The sequence below is a fragment of the Podarcis melisellensis genome (genome assembly GCF_964234715.1).
Source record: "Podarcis melisellensis genome assembly, chromosome: 7".
In the NCBI taxonomy this organism is placed as follows: domain Eukaryota; kingdom Metazoa; phylum Chordata; class Lepidosauria; order Squamata; family Lacertidae; genus Podarcis; species Podarcis melisellensis.
This window is the reverse complement of record NC_138539.1, coordinates 70,134,949-70,153,181: the sequence shown is the minus strand read 5'-3', so window position 1 is coordinate 70,153,181 and position 18,233 is coordinate 70,134,949. Positions and strand designations below refer to the sequence as shown.

Here is an 18,233-nt window from a genome sequence, read left to right as displayed (position 1 = left end):
TTATTATATGGGTGTACTGGTTTTCCAAATAAAAATTCATGTGAGGTAGCTTACATACATTAGCTATAACTCCCAAAGAGCAATTTAATTTCAAACTACTATACCACAAAGTTAATAAATGCAGCAGTATTAGATCCTAAAGGCCCCACTTCCTGATGTTACTTAAACATATTCTGCAAAGCCTTCTAAAAACAAATAAACAGTAATGCAGGAGTTGAGAACATTGCCTGGAAGTAACGGTAGAAGGTATCAGGGAAAAATTATTAGAATCTATTGGGAGACTCCCCTTCTATGGATGGAAGACCTATTCAAATGAAGGACAGTATAAGGACATATGATCCTGTTGAACAGGATGTAGTAAGTTCTTTTTTTTCTGTGACAGTATTCGATTTTCTTCTCTCACTTGCTGTAGGAATAACTCCCCACTTTCTTTATCTCTTACTGGAGCCACATATCTGTTTTTCCCACCTGTAGAATCTAGGATCAGATGATATCTGCCTCCTAGCCCATTCTGAAATTACTCTGCACGCCATGAGTACCAACAAATCTGCACTGGTCCTAAAGACAGTTAGCAGCTATCAGCAGGATTTCTGCGAGGCACAATTATTTTCAAACATTTAATCCCATATGTGATTTTTCTCTCATATACTGGGCAACGCTGGATTTTTGAAGCACCACAATACCTTGGGTGAAACTTAGATGAATATTATTATGACATCAAAGTATTTGGTGCAGAAGTGGGATTAGAGTTAGAGTGGCTTAGCAGGGGTGGGGAAGTTTGATGGTACAGGGGAGTAATGTGAGGTCTTGACCAGCAGAAAAGAAAGTCCGCCCTATCATCCAGCGAGTCTTAGTATGCTTCAGGAGCCTTCTCTTAAAATCATTAACGTAATGGTTTGCGAGTGTATCTCTAAATTCCAGGATGTGGCAAACTATTATCTTATTCAGCTCTCTCTTCCCTTGTTAATATCATTCATTACATACATAATCCAAGTCATCCAACCATGTCCTCTGGACAGTAAAATCATAGCTGTCAACTTTTGCCTTTTCTTGCGAGGACTCCTATTCGGAATAAGGGAACTTCCCTTAAAAAGGGGGAAATGTTGACAGCTATGAGTAAAATACAAAGGGGAAAGGGGGTGGGGAAGTTTTAAGAAAGAGAAAATAAACAAAGACAGCAAAAATCCCCCTCCCCCAAAAAGCCCCACACATAAAACATAAAACACATCATCTGAAACCACTTTAAAATCAGCATGAAACCCAGCAAAGAGGAAACTGGTGTAAACAAAAACCCCTAAAGTGACGGATGGATTCTGATTTAAAACTTGAGAAACGGAGGTTTAACTCAGGCCCCTAAAAATTACATTGTGAGTGCTAGGTGAGCTTCTCTGGGGAAGCCATTTCGTGAGCACAGCACGACCAATAACCCCCTAAATCTGTTCTATGTTTTCCTCCAACACCCTGGAGCATGGGGAGGGCATGGGGCGCGTACCAGATGCGAAAGGGGAAAGAGAATCCTGCTGTCCAAATGGGAATCCTTTCATTGGCAAAGCACTTACTTAACACTACACTGGATACAAAGCTTTACTTCTAAATATTTTGTTTCAAACCTAATATTGGTTATTTTAGTAAGTAACCATCTTGGAAATTCATTTGTACATCCACACTGTAACCCCCTGTACATAGGTAAGAGCTACCTTTGTTGCCCCATCCCAAAAGGTTGTCCACCACTGAATGCAGTCATTGGACTAGACTGTTGTTGTTGTTGTTTAGTCGGGTCCGACTCTTCATGAACCCCTGGACCAGAGCACGCCAGGCACTTCTGTCTTCCACTGCCTCCTGCAGTTTAGTCAAACTCATGCTGGTAGCTTCGCGAACACTATGCAACCATCTCGTCCCCTGTCGTCCCCTTCTCCTTGTGCCCTCCATCTTTCCCAACATCAGGGTCTTTTCCAGGGAGTCTTCTCTTCTCATGAGGTGGCCAAAATATTGGAGTCTCAGCTTCAGGATCTGTCCTTCCAGTGAGCATTCAGGGCTGATTTCCTTAAGAGCGGATAGGTTTGATCTTCTTGCAGTCCATGGGACTCTCAAGAGTCTCCTCCAGCACCATAATTCAAAAGCATCAATTTTTCAGCGATCAGCCTTTTTTATGGTCCAGCTCTCACTTCCATATATCACTACTGGGAAAACCATAGCTTTAACTATACGGACTAGACTAGAGGAATGGAAAAACAGTTCTCCATCCCTGTTATGCAATGAGATGCTTTTTTTTTCCCAACAGCTTCAACGGTTTGGAGCAAAACCCCTGCTCTACCTCTCTGACAAGGTTTCCTCTTTCAAGAATTCAGAGAAGAGGAAAAGGCTTTGAGGAAACATCCCCTGCCGAAGGTCAGTGGAAGCCGCCTGATGTAGTTGGCAGGCAAGTTCAACGCGTTGGGTAGAATGAGAGAAAACTGTGCAGGTTTTCAAAGCCTTAGTTCTCACTGAGGTGGTAGACCTGTGCCAAGTCAGATTACGGAGGGGAGCTCACATGAGTGAATGCTGCTCTTTCTCTGGAGATACTCCATGACTTCCTTGGCAGAGGTTAAGCCCAGTAAGAGAAACAAGAACTTTATTTATTAGTTTGACACTACTAGGTTAAAAGCATTGAAGCAGTACATAATACAGAGATTCTCCTTCAGAAATCCTCTTGACAGACACCGCTAGGAATCATATAACTCTTTTTTCCTGCCAATTCCTATATAGCCAGACAATGTAACCAAGGACTCATCTACATTTCTTCTTGACCTGTGCCTAGAAAGCAGTTTTCTCTTTGTCCTACCACTTTCCCCAAGAAAAAAAAAAAACTCTTTAGCACTGAATCAGAGCAAATGCCCATCTGCAGAAAAGCCAATTGACATTCGCTCCAATTCTACAATAAAGATAGGGTTTTCCTGGAGGAGAGAGGTAGGACAAGTGGAAGTCTGATGAGCTCCTACTCTCAACTCCTGGCTGAAAGAAGGAAGCACCATTTTTAATGCAATGAGTGCAGCCTCTCAGATGGCCATAAAAGCAGTTGAATCTTTAGGCAGTTATGATGTCAGGCTGATGCCATCTTAGATGCTACTCACAATACAACACTAGGTCAGGTTTTCCATAAAGCATGATAAAACCAGGGATATCAGAAGCCACCATTTCCTATACTGCCTTACAGTCATCAAATGCAGTGCAGTTTCCATCCCACTGCAGTTTGTCTTCCTTCAAAAAACATGTTTTTCGTCTCCCTGTCCTCTGGCAAAACTTAGGCAATTAATTCTGTAATTGACACTGTCCTTGCCTATTCATGTCACTGCAAAGGAAACATAATACAATTGCAGAGGAATGTAGTGAATTGCTTTATGTATAATCTGTGGACGGAAAGCAACAACAGTGAATACCAATCATATTTATTGGATTGATTTCCATTTTGGGCATGGGACAAATAAGCAAACAATGGCAACTTCTGCTCCCCCCCTTTTTTTTGGTCAGAATTCTCTGACATTCTTTAGATAGAACATGTAACTCTGGGCAACAGTTTTCTTTCTTTCTTTCTTTCTTTCTTTCTTTCTTTCTTTCTTTCTTTCTTTCTTTCTTTCTTTCTTTTTGTAAAGGCTCTTTAGTTAAGAGTGGCAGTGGGGTGTATTTTGCTTCTTCACTTAACAAGAGTGGACAAGCACAAATGCAGCATGATTCTATTCTGACACTAGTGGCTGGACTAAATAGGTTGTTTTCCAAAGCTACAAATGAATACATCTACACAGTCGTCTTCTGCCAGCTTAGTTTTATGAGTTTACAAATCTACTCATATGTTGGGAATTTTATGAAAACTTGGAATAAATATCAAATAAGAAATTCCCTCCCAGAATACCTGTGTGATTCCACCTCTCTTATTTTCTTCAGATTTTTATAGTGTTGCGTGCCTTGCTGCACTATCTGTTTAAGTGCTGGTTACTTTAGGAAATCTGTATATAAAATAGTCCTGTAATATACATACAGTGGTACCTTGGTTTAAGAACTTAATCTGTTCTGGAAGTCTGTTCTTAAACCAAAGCATTCTTAAACCAAGAAGTGCTTTCCCATAGCACCAGGGACTCAATTTACAAATGGACCACATTCAACAGGGAGCGAAACATGTTCTTATTCCAAGGCAAAATTCACAAACCAAAACACCTACTTCCGGATTTGCAGTGTTCTTAATCCAAGTTGTTCATAAACTAAGCTGTTCTTAAACCAAGGAACCACTGTATAAGAATGTGTACACAAATGCCGATAATATGCAAGAGTTGTTCATATTTTTAGTAGAACTGGCTGAAGAAAAATAACTACCTTTTCAGGATTAAGGGGTGAGAGAGAAATTACAGAAAAAATCCATGTGAATAAGCTTGACATCAAGATTTTCTGAACAGAACATCTCTAGTTGCCTCCTCAGTGGCAAAATATAGTTTGTCTCTTGGCAAGAACCTGTTATCAATAATGCCATCCAACTTGCCTCAGGGCAAAATCTCATGACATCATTCAGTCTACATGTGTGTGTTTTCTCTTCCAATAAATTGATTTTATTTTTTTACTTTTTTACCATTCTTCTTTTTGCAGCTGTTCCTCATTCAATGTTTCAGGGCAATAATTTGTGCTTTGGACAATCTGTTGCTGGTGGAAGAATGCCTGGGCAAGCTCCTCCAACCATCTGACAGAGCAGACCATCTGACAGAGAGGTAAGAAAGTTGTCAGGTTTGGAACCAGGATACTTTTGTATATATATTTTTAATTAAATAGGCATTTGATTATGAGCAGCAATGCTAATAATTGTTTCATTTTCATATATTACAAACTTACAAATCTCTGCATTTGGGGCTTCTTGAATTCCACGTTGATGTAATGAAAAGGTCATAAAACAGCTCAGAGTGTTGCTACAAGGACCTACTGTGTGTTAAGTATAGTAATTTAATTCACTGAAATTGTAAATGCTTGTATGCATTACTATGTGTTTAAATTTGACTGGTTGGTAAGTGAATTCTAGAGAGTTCTCTAGTCATTCTCATGTGATTGACTAATGTTGGTCACATGGGAGGTATCTCATGAAGGGGAGATTCCATTCTATGTGAAGCAGGATGGCTGTGTTTTGAAATCCACTGTGAACACTGCTAAGTTGAATAGAGTGTTGGAGTGCATTTTCTTTGCTTAAAGAAAGAGATTAAAGCTTCAGGAGAAGGTAAAAGTGGAAATCTCTAATAGGAGTTGCAAGGCATGGCCAACTGAGATACAGACGGCTGACTGCTGAGTTCTCAGAAGAGGAAAATACAGTTGTTTGGAAGTTAGAAGAAGGACTGTAAGCCCATGCTTCGAGAAACACGTGACTGTAAACATTATGTTTTAATTCATCTGTAAGTTTCTGCAAGTAAAGTTTTTGAATGTTCAAGTCTGAACATTGGCTTAATTTCCAAAGAAGGGTGTCAGTCATATATATGATTTGAGCTTCTTAGCTGTGCTTTCGCTATTCTTATTTCAACACTCTGTGTATGCATGCAGCAGGAAGGAATTTAAATCTTATGAGATTCCCACTCCCCTTAAGCAGTACAGTGGTACCTTGAGTTAAGTACTTAATTCGTTCCGGAGGTCCGTTCTTAACCTGAAACTGTTCTTAACCTGAAGCACCACTTTAGCTAATGGGGCCTCCTGCTGCTGCTGCGCCACCGGAGCACGATTTCTGTTCTCATCCTGAAGCGAAGTTCTTACCCCGAGGTACTATTTCTGGGTTAGAGGAGTCTGTAATCTGAAGCATATGTAACTTGAAGCATATGTAACCGAAGGTACCACTGTATATCAGTGGGTAAGAACAGGCATTACAATGCTTTTCTCAATTAAATGTTCCTCCTCCTCAATCACAGTAGATTTCCATTGCAGAGATACTAAATACTCTGAGATACTAAACAAGCTTCCTGTCTCTGCTACAATGACCATATCCTCTCTGAGCGTACCATGGATAGGACTTGGAGAGAAAACCACTTTTCCCTCATATTTTTGAGAAAATAATTTCTTGGAACTATGCACACACACATATAGTAGTATGTCTTCAGCATATCAAGGAAGAACAGAGCAATTGAACATTCCATGCTTCTTTCTAGAGTATTGCTTTTACAATTGGACTGTTTGCATCTCACCACATTGAGTGCCCCCCCCCAAGAAAAGTGCTGAGGGACTTTATTGAGAAATGTACAGAGGACAACCCTTTCAACAAAGCCTTTTCAGGCATAATATCAGAAATGTAAAGCATTCAGGAAGAACTATGGGTCACATTTAGCATGTGTGGCAGGCTCTAATTTCTTACCACTAGATGACTCAACAGTTGGAGATTTCTAGCTTTACTAAGCCCAGCACAGAATACTGGCAGAGTATTATGGTTTGTGTGGTACTTGTTTTTGCAATCTCAAGTGAAGGGCAAAAACTAAGTGTTTATTCAGCCTCTTCTGGGAAGCTATACGTGGTTGGATGAGCTGAATTTGGCTTGGTTGAACACAGGTTGTGTAGGTGTGCTGTTAGAAGACTCTAGTAAGAAGCTCATCTTTGAGCTGATGTGAGAGAAGAATTTCTGTTTGTGATAGTTGATTCTGTTGGCTCATTCATACATGCATGCCACCCTTGCTGCCACAGGTCGCATCATGTGTGAACCAACCCTTAGTCTGATTTAAAATAATCGAAGAAATTCATGCACATAATTCTCAGAAAATGTTTTTCCCCCAATAGAATTCTGTGCATGAATTTCTTGATTCCTTTTAAACCTCCTACACTGTTTATTACTTTTGGAGTGGAATAGGACAAAATGGAACTTTTGTGTATCCACAAAATAAAGCATTTCATAAACTTAGATTCCAAAGTCCATTTCTATCCCTTAAATTTACTGATGTGATGGCAAATAATGCCGAGGAGTACTGAAGATATGGATTGAAAATATTCCTAATCTAGTTAACTTTTTTGATAAGATTGATCTTCTTATGCCCATCCAAATTTTACATAGCTGCAGAGAATAACTTCTGCATAAGATTATCATGTGATAAACCAGACTTTCACACCTTATGGTCTACAAAGGCAAACATAGCCTACCGGACAAATTATTGCCCAACAGTCTATAAAATACTCAGGCTCAGTTTTGATCCGCAGCCTGCCAAACCATAGTTAGGCACACTCCCTCCCTGCTCCTTGTCTCCCCCTTCCTCCTTCCTTACATACTGGTTTAATGAAACCACAGTTAGTCGTTATGTCCAAAATGGGAATTTATACTTCATCACCAGTTTATTTTTTGAATGGTAGGACTATGATCTTGTTGCTTAGTCGTTTATTCATGTCCGAGTCTTCATGACCCCATGGACCAGAGCACGCCAAGCACTCCTGCCTTCCACTGCCTCCCGCAGTTTGGTCAAACTCATGCTGGTAGCTTTGAGAACACTGTCCAACTATCTTGTCCTCTGTCGCCCCTTTCTCCTTGTGCCCTCCATCTTTCCCAACATCAGGGTCTTTTCCAGGGAGTCTTCTCTTCTCATGAGCTGGCCAAAGTATTGGAGCCTCAGCTTCAGGATCTGTCCTTCCAGTGAGCACTCAGGGCTAGTTTCCTTAAGAATGGATCTTAGTTCCCTTCATGAAAACAATTCACTGGCCTGAGTATGTACTAAGAGACCCCTTTGTTCTTAATTATAAGTGTACGTGGTCCTGCTACTCTGTACCTAGTCCTAGCTGGTAGACCTCATGGTTCAAATAAAATGAGAAGCATATGCCAGAAACCTCAGTCTTGTCACCCCTGGAGTATAAAGATAGAATCTTTCTCTGCTTAAATCGGCTAAGGCTGTTAGGATTAAGACAAAATCTTCCCCCACAATGGTGAGTTTTGGGGTGGGTTTTGTAAAAGGGGGGGGGATGTGTTGAAAGGTTTCAGGTAGCACTTCCTGCTGTTGGTGTTTATCCCTTTGAGTCTTAACTATAAACAGCATTTTTGCTGCTCCCTGGAGTCCTAGTAGCAGGGGAGCTGTTTTGACAGATGTCATCTCCCCACTCCATAAGAATTCCTCTTGGGGGGTGATGTCTTGTGATGCAACACTGCATATACATTTGGGGGAGGGGTGGCTCAAAATAATAATAATAATATTTTTTTAAAAATAAAATATATAGGGAAGAGAATTTTTTAAAAAAGATAATTGTTATTAAAAGTTTTCTTAGGTTACAAAAGTATGTGCATTGTCTTCTTCTTTTTCAGGTTCTAGAGTCTTGAGAACAAGACTTGTTTTCCCAGTATTAGTTCACTTTTATCAATTAAACCTCTAATGTCTCCATGCTACAGACGTCAAGCAATTTTCTTAGTAAATCTAGCAGATGTTTAAAGATAACTTCTGCCTTTCCTCTCTCAGCATAACATCCAGAACACTACCCTGTTGTGTTACTGACACATTGTGGCAAGAATTAATGAGGAAGTTCTCTCCAGGGCACAACAGATTGTGTCCGGAATTATCAAGGTTTCTGGAAGCTAATCCAATGGTACTGAGAATTTTTATTTTATTTAGAATGGGCCATTGTGAATAGTCAGTCCTTTGCATCTGAGATACTGTCATGGGCCAGCTATGAGGTGTTTCAGCTGCTTGGAATCTGATGAGTATCATGAGAGGTCATGGTTTCCTGAGAGGAGGACAAGGAGTGGAATTATGTGAAAATGTTAAGGTCAAGGCCTGTTCACTATAATCTCCTTGAGAACTAAAAGCATTCTTCACCTGGGGGAATCTTGCTCTAGAATTCATGCTTAATGAAATTAACTTCATCCCTGAATTAACCTTATCCCTTTTATCACAGGAAAGTGGTTGTTGAGGAGAAGGCCCACTGCAGAAAACATCCCTAGGGCAGGAAGGAGCAGAATCAAAAGGCACTGTTGCAGACATGGGGCTGCTGGAGCTCAGGTGTTCCTCTTACTGACAACTGCTTCACTTTGCTAAATTCTTCAGAACGTGGGCACATAGGAAGCTGCCTTGTACTGAGCCAGATCAATGGACCATCTAGATTAGTATTGTCTACACAGATTGGCAGAAGCTCTCAAGAGTTTCAGGCAGCACATCTGTGGCATTTGCCCTCCCAGGTGGGTCATAAGGAAAGGGTTAAATGAGTGTGAAGTGATTGGCCAGTGGGAACCCAAGGGGAGGAGTTAGAGTTAGAGTTGGAGTTGTTGGGAAGTCAGTTGAGAGTTGGGAGTTGGAGAAGGAAGAGGGAGGATAAGTCTGTGGGTTGGTCGAGTTGTGTTGTGAGAGAGTGAGAGGAACTGATAGGAGGAGTCAGATAGACAGTTGGGATAATCAGTTAGCAGTTATTTAGGAAAGGTATAAGCCGGTATAGAAACTAAGATTAAGAAACTGACAAGAAAAATTATCTGAAACCATAAACTTGCTAAGGCTTATCAAATAAACTTGCTTATTTGATTTAATGTTAACAACTGTCTGGACTCTGTGTGTACCTGAGAGAATCGGGTTGGTGGCAGTGGGGAAGCAATCACAGTGGTGGCACAGAGATCAATAGACTGTCAAACGTCCAGGGACCCTGTGTGATCACCACAACATCTTTCCCAGTTCTGCCTGAAGGTGTCGGGGAATGCACCTGGAACCTTCGGCATGAAAAGCAGATTCTCTACCACTGTCATTTCAATTTGCTTTTCCACTTTGAAAGCTCTGCTGCCATGAGGCAGGGTACTGTGGCAAACTCCACAAACTGGCTCTTTTGGCTTAAGACACTCCTTGAATGCCTGGCCGCAGGGCACCCTCATAGGGCTCTTGAACACCTCCAGGCACACAGGGCAGGTGAAGCAGGACAGCGGGTCTAGCCACTCAGCAGCAGCGGCAGCGGCCATTGCTCCCTCCATGTTCCTGGGAGCTCACCTCAGCCAGTGCCATCTTCTCCACAAGTCACTTCCAAGAGCCTCTGCTGGCAATACGACAGTGACACTCACCAACAAACTGGGAGGGAGGGAGCTTCCTTTCCCACTGAGCTATAACCCTTCCTCATTATCTTTATGTGTATTATCTTAATACTTTAAGAGTATTATCCTCTTAAAGTTAGACGATCATGCCACTCTAGCCTTGACTTAAAACTAAGGCACATAACCCCCAGCTCAGACAGCAGATGGGGAATTATTATTATTTTTCCTCACATGAAGCTCCCGCTTTAGCTCCTAGACATCACCAGGTGAAAGGGATGGTGAGGCCTCAATTCAGAGCCAGCAGTCATCTGACCATCTCAAACTGGGCCAGCAAGGAGATTGAGGCAGGGTCCATCCAAGGCCCTATAAAAGGAGCAGGTCTGGTGGTAGCTGTTCAGCAATATCTGGAGCAGAGGCAGTTTTAGGGGAGTACTTGGCGCCATGCTTCAGGGGGCACCAAAACAATGCTGTAGAACAGAGCCCAAGAGGTGAGAGGGCACTAATTTTTTTGTGTCGCACAGTGTGCCACTGAAATTTGAGAGCCCAAAGTCAGCTACTTTCTGGAGGGTCATAGATGGGCTGCCTCTGTTCTAAAACACCCCATGTTTATATTTATCAATAGGTCTCTTTACGTGTTACATGTGAGTAGGATAATCATAAGGAAAATGTGTGTTTAAGTGCGCCACACAATCCAGATGCTCACAAGCTTCCTCACAGAGAAAGATGGGCAACACTCTGGTAAGCTACATGCGGTGATGCTGTGGGCAACGCTCAAAGTGTGTCCCCAGCCAACTCCTGATTGTCCTAAACCCACCCACCCACCCACTTAACTCAGGCATAAGACTAGACACACATGTAACTCAGTCACAGACTCTCATGCACAGATTTCACATGTATGCAGCCACATGAATATATCTACGCAAGTGCATATCTCACTCTGTCATACATATGACTTAGACAAGCAAGTCAGTATATGATAAGCCCATTTAGGCACATTTAAATTGTGCACATTTTAACTTTATATGCCTGGCAATTTTTAAAAAAATAAAATAAAACGGGGGTGGAAAGGGTGCAGGCATATAGGAAAAAAGACTTTGGCAATTCTACTCACCATTGCATCCAAGGTGCTTTGACTATAAGGGATTTTGGCTTCAGGCACCATCTCTGGAATGTAACTCCCACGTAAGCTGCAGGCTTACTGTGTAGGACTGCAGCCTGAGAGAACCTCGGTCTTGCAACTTCACTAAACTACTGAATGAGATAGTATCTTAACCACATGAGTTTTTCACATAATGTGGGGAGTCTCCACACCTTCACTCGAAATTCTTGCTGACAACTTGTAATGCAATCATGATTACTCTTTCTTTACTAGATAAAAGCAAAAGTTATTATTGTATCATCATCATCATCATCATCATTATTATTAGTTGCACTTAAAATTCTTTTCTTTTAGAAAACGTAGCCCAAAGCTACTATCTCACATTCTGCAAAAAGCACTGCATGCCAGATCCACAGCATAAACAAGATGCCCTATGGAAGATGAGTCAGTGAGGCATCTCTCCATTGTGAAGAACACCCCTCAAGAGTTTTTTGTTTGCTTGCTTTTTTGAATCAGTCAAACAAATTGTTCTGGCAGCTGCTTCCTCTCCCCACCCCCAGCATCGAAAGATCAGAAGCAGGATACTTTGTTGTTGTTGTTGTTTAGCCGTGTCCGACTCTTTGTGGGCCCCATGGACCAGAGCACGCCAGGCACTCCTGTCTTCCACTGCCTCCCGCAGTTTGGTCAAATTCATGCTGGTAGCTTCGAGAACACTATCCAACCATCTCGTCCTCTGTCGTCCCCTTCTCCTTGTGCCCGAGTTGATACAAATTCTCGATAATATTCTAAAAATATGTATCTCAGATCAAGGGGCATTCAGCGTACAGCTCCTGCCACTCAGTTATTGATCTAGTTGTTCATTGTACTGTGGGCCTGAGAAGAAAAACTCATTTGAGTTGGAGGGATTGTATGCCACTTCTCTCACTTGTGCTCTTTGTTCTACCCAATAAATTACTTTCTTTCTGTATAGGCATTGCAAGCACAGGCCAAAGGGGCTGCCTTCTACCTTTGAAGGTGGCTTGGAAGCTACGGTTAGAAGCTGTGGCCTTCCTCCAGACAGAGACGAGTCTCAAAGAGCATACAATTCCTATTTTAGCTCAAGCTCTCTGACTTTGCTTCTAGGCTCAATTTAAAGTGCTGGTTCTGACTTTTTCAGACTTATCTGAGGCCTGCGGACTTTGGGGAGCATGTCTGATATGCACTTTCCTCTTTCCTTGCATCCTGCCCTTTTGGGAGGTGAAGACTGCAGGGGTTTCATAGCCTGGCTTCTTCTGCCGAGACAACCACATAATAGAATGCTCTTGCTAGTGGGGCTTCCATCGGCCCACATGCTGATGGCTTTCTAAAGTCAAGTTATTATTAGATGGCTTTTTTCAAATGGGTTTCCTAATGGAAAACTGAATGTGTGTTTAACTGCTGTGTTTGTTTTGAATTTGCTTTATTCTCTTCTATTCTGTTCTGACTGTGGCTGCTTATGGGTGATTTTGTATTTCTGCCGTTTTATGCATCTTTCACGGTTTGCAATTGTTTCTTTGTTTTAACCAGAGTGCCGTTTTGGGATTCTGCATTGGGGACTGAGAATGTAGTTGATAAATGCTTAAACAAAGCAAAATAAACCTGGTTCCCCCATGCTCTGAGGCAGTGTACGATAATGGTTAAAGTGCTGAATGGGTTCAACTTCCTGCTCAGCCATGAAACACAATGGATGATCTTGGGTCAGTAACTATTGCTCAGCCTAAGCTTATAGTTGTGAAGATAACATTGTTTCACAGGAACAAAGGAAGTTGTCTTATACTGAGCCAGACCATTGGTCCATCAAGATCAGTATCGTCTACCCTGAATGGCAGTAGCTCTCTGGGATTTCAGACAGGATTCTCTCCCATCTCTACCTGGGATTTGACCTGGGCCCTTTTGCAACCAAAACAAATTGTTAAATGAAACTCTATAGTTAGTTCATATTAGTTCATAGTTCATATTAGTTAGTACATATTAGAAGAGCTGAGAGAGGGTGACTAGATAGAGTAAAGGCTAAGCCTTCATCCTAAAATCTTCTTTGGCAATCACTTGTAGCCGAGTAAGATTGTCTTCCATGAACATGATCTTAACAGTGAGTCCATAAGTGACTGTGGAGGCCAATTCTGGATCCACACGTCCTTCCACAGTGGGGGCATAGGTTTCTGGGTAGAAATTGATGACGGTGAGGGTTTGCCAAGCATGCCTTCCTCTTAGCACATTTCCCCCTTTCATCCTGAGTTTGAGCATCTTCAAAGCCCATGACACCTTTGGTAAAGGCTGTTCTGAACCTGGGGTTAATGATCCTTTAGCATCAAAGAACCAGGTGTGAGAATGCAGATGAGTGGGGCTTCTCTGTGTTACAAATGACCAGAGCTTAGGTTAGCAAGGTTAGAAGAGGTGGGATGTGACCATTCTTGGGGACAGGCACACTGCAGGGCAGGGATGCTGCTTCCTTTGGAAAAAGCTGGCACTGATTCGAATGTGATGCTCAGAGCCCCCTCCAGAGTAGGCACAGGTTGTATATAAACCATACAGAATAAAAACACCATAGTCTCCACTGTTTCTCATTGTCCAAAAGGGAGCATAAACCCTGGTATGCACACCTGGTACCGATGGAATCGCGCACTGCTTGAAGATTGGAGTGGTGCATAACAATACTACAAAACAATATTAAAACTGGATCCACAGTTATATCTAAAAATCATGGATGGTGCAACTGGTGAGGCCATTTTGCTGAGCATTTTTCCAGGGGAGGGCTGAAATTCTCTGGCAGTTCAGTAGCTAAAAATATATATTTAAAAATAGAATATTATTTTCTAAGAAATAAAGGCTCAACTCTCATCTTTGCATGGCCATTCTGTGTTGTTGGAGTCTGTTTCTGTTCATTTCCATATGAGCAAAACACATAAAAGAAATGAATTGGCAACTTTGTAGTGACTGAAATGTACCTGGGATCCAGACTCGAGCTTATAAAAGGACAGCAATGCTATTATTACATGCCGCCACAGGAGAGGGTATTTTGCATTTAATGATTATTTACAGCACAGGTTGATGGACGATGATTCCTAGTTTCAGACCCTGGGATATTGCGCTTCCATATGAAATTTTTACATACCCTGAAATATTGTGCCATGAGTGACACTTTTCATGTGTTGTGCAAGATGTCATTTTGGAATGAAGTCTTGCAGCAGGGGGTAAATAAGGAAAGCTTCTGCGGGCTGCACATTTGAGTGCTTCAGCTCGTCTCTCCGAAAACTGCACATTTGAATCTAGGCATCAGGAAAAGAGGTTGCTTTTGCTATTATTTCCAATGACATCCTGCATTGTTCTGCCTTTGTTGCTTCTTTGCTAAGGGGCTATGCGAAGGGCTGACTGCTTATCTGAAGAAACTTCAAAATGGAGATTATTGACATTGATGGCATGGTATCTCGTAATAGCTCCGTCCTTTTCCATTGAAAACACCCAGGTCAACAACAGAAGACTTAACCTGAAGAGGGCACCCAGTTGCAGGACACTTAGTTCAGGTCTCCCATGGAAATGAGACTTAAAAGTTTTGGCTACATCATGCTATTTTAAAATTACTTTTTTGTGGGGAGCAGCGGGAAGTAAGCTGCTATCACTTCTTTTAGCTTTAATGTGCAATTATTCTATGGCATCCACAGTCGTGAAGATACCAGTAACATAGATGGCTGTAAAATCCTGTTTATCTGAATTATGTTTTAATGGGCATTGTGTAATGTGTCCTGACGTTTGTATTGTAATGTATTTGATGTGGAAAGTTTTCTGTCTGTTCCGGTGGAAGTTAGTTTAACTGCTGTGTGAGGACTTAACTGATGGCTGTGAGTCAGAATTCTCAGTATGCGAAAGCACCGAAGGTTTGCATGTTTCAGTTGGTGGTGCAGGCTGAAGAAGAAGAAGAAGAAGAAGAAGAAGAAGAAGAAGAAGAAGAAGAAGAAGAAGAAGAAGACAATAACAGCAGAGGAAGAGGGTCAGAGAGAAAGAATTGCTTAAGAGCAGCTGACCATGGTGCCAGCAGCTGATCTTTTCTTCTCCTGCTCCACCTTCCTCTATAAGAATGGTGTTTCTGGTGACATTCTCTAATTTCTTAAATAGTAACAACTTTTGCATGATCCTGCCTGTGGTGGCAGTAATGGTCAGAGAAGAGCTCCTGCTACCACTCCACCTCCACAACACCGTGACAAGCTAAGAAATTATGCCACATGCCTACCAAGCATGCATTTCTGGGACAATATGGAAGCTAGCATCTCTCTCTCTCTCTCTCTCTCTCTCTCTCTCTCTCTCTCTCTCTCTCTCTCTCTCCCCCCCCTCCCTCCCTCCCCGCCCTCCCTCTTTATGCTCAGAAGGAGACAGTGCTTCACTAGGGATGATCAGTCATACTCAATGCTATTTTTCTATAAAAAGAGGTGCCACAACTCACCAGGTGTGCCTCCCTTGTTCTCTTATAATGGCAGTGGTACCCAACTGAAAGATGCCAGAAGTGAGTTCCAGTGGCTGAAAAAAAAGCCCTGTCATACTACATTCTATTATTAACATCGAAGGCAAAAAAACCCCCAGCACCTAATTTCACCTATTCCACCCCCACCACCTCTGAAAAATAGCCCCCAAAGGGTCCTCTTTGTCTTGCCACTCACAGTAGAGGTAGATATTTTTTGGTAAATTATTGGACACTGTCCCACCAGCCTCTGTCTGCCCTCCCTTGCCTGCCTTCTTTCTTACACCAGTCCAGGGGTGACACTGCCTGTTCTAGGAGGTGGCAATGTCTGTCAGCACTGTGTCTAGGCAGAGGAGGAGGAATGGTGGACCACTTCCCCATTCTGCCCTTCCAGGGAGGAGAAAGAAAGGGTTACAAAGTGGAAACCAATCTAAAACTTTCCCCCAATAGTAAAAGTTAATATATAAAGGTAAAGGTACCCCTGCCCGTACGGGGCAGTCTTGCCAGACTCTGGGGTTGTGCGCCCATCTCACTCAAGAGGCCAGGGGCCAGCGCTGTCCGAAGACACTTCCGGGTCACGTGGCCAGTGTGACATCGCTGCTCTGGCGAGCCAGAGCTGCACACGGAAACGCCGTTTACCTTCCCGCTAGAAAGCGGTCCCTATTTATCTACTTGCACCCGGAGGTGCTTTCGAACTGCTAGGTTGGCAGGCGCTGGGACCGAGCAACGGGAGCGCACCCTGCCGCGGGGATTCGAACCGCCGACCTTTCGATCGGCAAGCCCTAGGCGCTGAGGCTTTTACCCACAGTACCACCCGCGTCCCTACCAAAAGTTAATATACCCCTCAAATAAAGCTATTCATCACCTATTATGGAGATCCATCTTGACAGTGCTGAGATGCAGCCTGACTGTTAACTGTTTTTGGCTTTACCAAGACTTAAAGCATATCCTCTTTGTGACATCACACATGACATCAGAATAGCATATTTGCATTCAGCCTAGACTATCTCCATGCCAACAGCAATGGCCAGTAAACTTCTGCAGCCAGGTAACCATTAGCCTGACTACCCAGTTGCTTCTATCTAGACTATTGGATGTTTATTTTTTGCTCATAATCAGAACCTGAAGAAGAGCTGTGTATAATCTGAAAACCTGCTGAGAGCATCCTGACACAATGTCTTGTACTGCCATGGTAGAACTCAACAGGGAGGAGGAAGGGAGCAAAATGAGAATTAGTTGGCTCCACCTCCTAATGGACTTTCTCAGGGCTTTTTTTTCTCCAGCTGGAACTCACAGGAACTTAGTTCCAGCATCTCTCTGGTGGGTGCCATTGTCATTATAAGAGTAGAAGGGTGAGTTCCGGCACCTCTTTTTCTAGAAAAATAGCACTGGGCTCCCTGCCATCAACCCCACCAGTACCATGGAGAACCAGCCACCACTGATCAATCCCATTGTTGCTGCTGTTGTTTAATCATTTAGTTGTGTCCGACTCTTCGTGACCCCATGGACCGGAGCACGCCAGGCACTCCTGTCTTCCACTGCCTCCTGCAGTTTGGTCAGACTCATGTTTGTAGCTTCGAGAACACTGTCCAACCATCTCATCCTCTGTCCCCTTCTTCTTGTGCCCTCAATCTTTCCCAACATCAGGGTCTTTTCCAGGGAGTCTTCTCTTCTCATGAGGTGGCCAAAGTATTGGAGCCTCAGCTTCATGATCTGTCCGTCCAGTGAGCACTCAGGCCTGATTTCCTTAAGAAAATCAATGCTATGGGATCAATCCCATAGGGTGGCAAAACAGAGGGACATTTTGGTATTTCTTGTTTGAAGACATGCTGACAAATTAGCCAATATTGAGTTGCACATCGATAAACACAGTTATAATAATAATAATAATAATAATAATAATAATAATAATAATAATAATACCCCGCCCATCTGGTTGGGTTTCCCCATCCACTCTTTGAACAAAGATTAAAAATACATTAAAATGTCACACATTAAAAGCTTCCCTAAACAGGGCTGCCTTCAGATGTCTTCTAAATGTCAGGTAGTTGTTTATCTCTTTGACATCTGATGGGCGGGCGTTCCACAGGGAGGATGCCACTACTGAGAAGGCCCTCTGCCTGGTTCCCTGTAGCTTTGCTTCTCACAGTGAGGGAACTGCCAGAAGGCCCTCGGTGCTAGACCTCAGTGTCTGGGCTGAACAATGGGGGTGGAGACGCTCCTTCAGGTATACTGGGCTGAGGCCATTTAGGGCTTTAAAGGTCAACACCAACACTTTGAATTGTGATCAGAAACACAGGATCAATACTGAGGATCTTAGTGTAGCTTCAGCCAAGACTTTTGAAGTGAGGTTTATTTTTTCTAGGGGACCGTGAGGTCGAAAAGGAAGCATTAGCAGAAGTGGGAGTGGGGGAGACTTTGGACTGTTGTGAGTACTAATGTGTCTAAGGATGTCCTTCTCTAATGTCCTGGAAGAATAAGCATTTAGTGCAGTAGGGAAGTTCACACGATGCAGCCTTAACCTAAGCATTAAGATTGCTGACTAGGGTAGCCTTTACTGACCACTCTGGAGGAAAATGCTGCCCGCTAAGTCCATAGGCTAAAAGCACCGATCCCCTTTGCAAAGGTCACTAACCATCTGCCTGCAGAAAATTAGTTTGCCTGCTGAAAGCCTGACCCTCATGTGAACTGCAGACCTGAAGATAAAA

General features: G+C 42.7%; 2 long non-coding RNA genes across 6 annotated transcripts in view; one reads left to right on the top strand and one right to left on the bottom strand.

Annotated features, from left to right (window-relative positions):
• Nucleotides 1–18,233, top strand: part of LOC309373820 — a 256,704-nt gene that overhangs the window by 234,298 nt on the left and 4,173 nt on the right. For 3 of the 4 annotated variants that reach the window (XR_014170181.1, XR_014170182.1, XR_014170183.1), the window contains exons 2-3: nucleotides 2,282–2,388; nucleotides 4,612–4,730. This is a non-coding gene — a long non-coding RNA (uncharacterized lncRNA). Of the gene's footprint in view, nucleotides 1–2,281; nucleotides 2,389–4,611; nucleotides 4,731–8,260; nucleotides 8,339–18,233 lie in introns of those variants that run through there. The other variant, XR_014170184.1, reaches the window with a different exon arrangement.
• Nucleotides 8,480–16,424, bottom strand: LOC309373857. Of its 2 annotated transcripts, none has more exons than XR_014170244.1 (3): nucleotides 16,391–16,424; nucleotides 11,070–11,326; nucleotides 8,480–8,676 (listed from the first exon to the last, which is right to left on the bottom strand). It is a non-coding gene; the product is annotated as an uncharacterized lncRNA (long non-coding RNA). The 2 variants fall into 2 exon arrangements; XR_014170245.1 differs by lacking the exon at nucleotides 16,391–16,424 and adding an exon at nucleotides 15,511–15,583.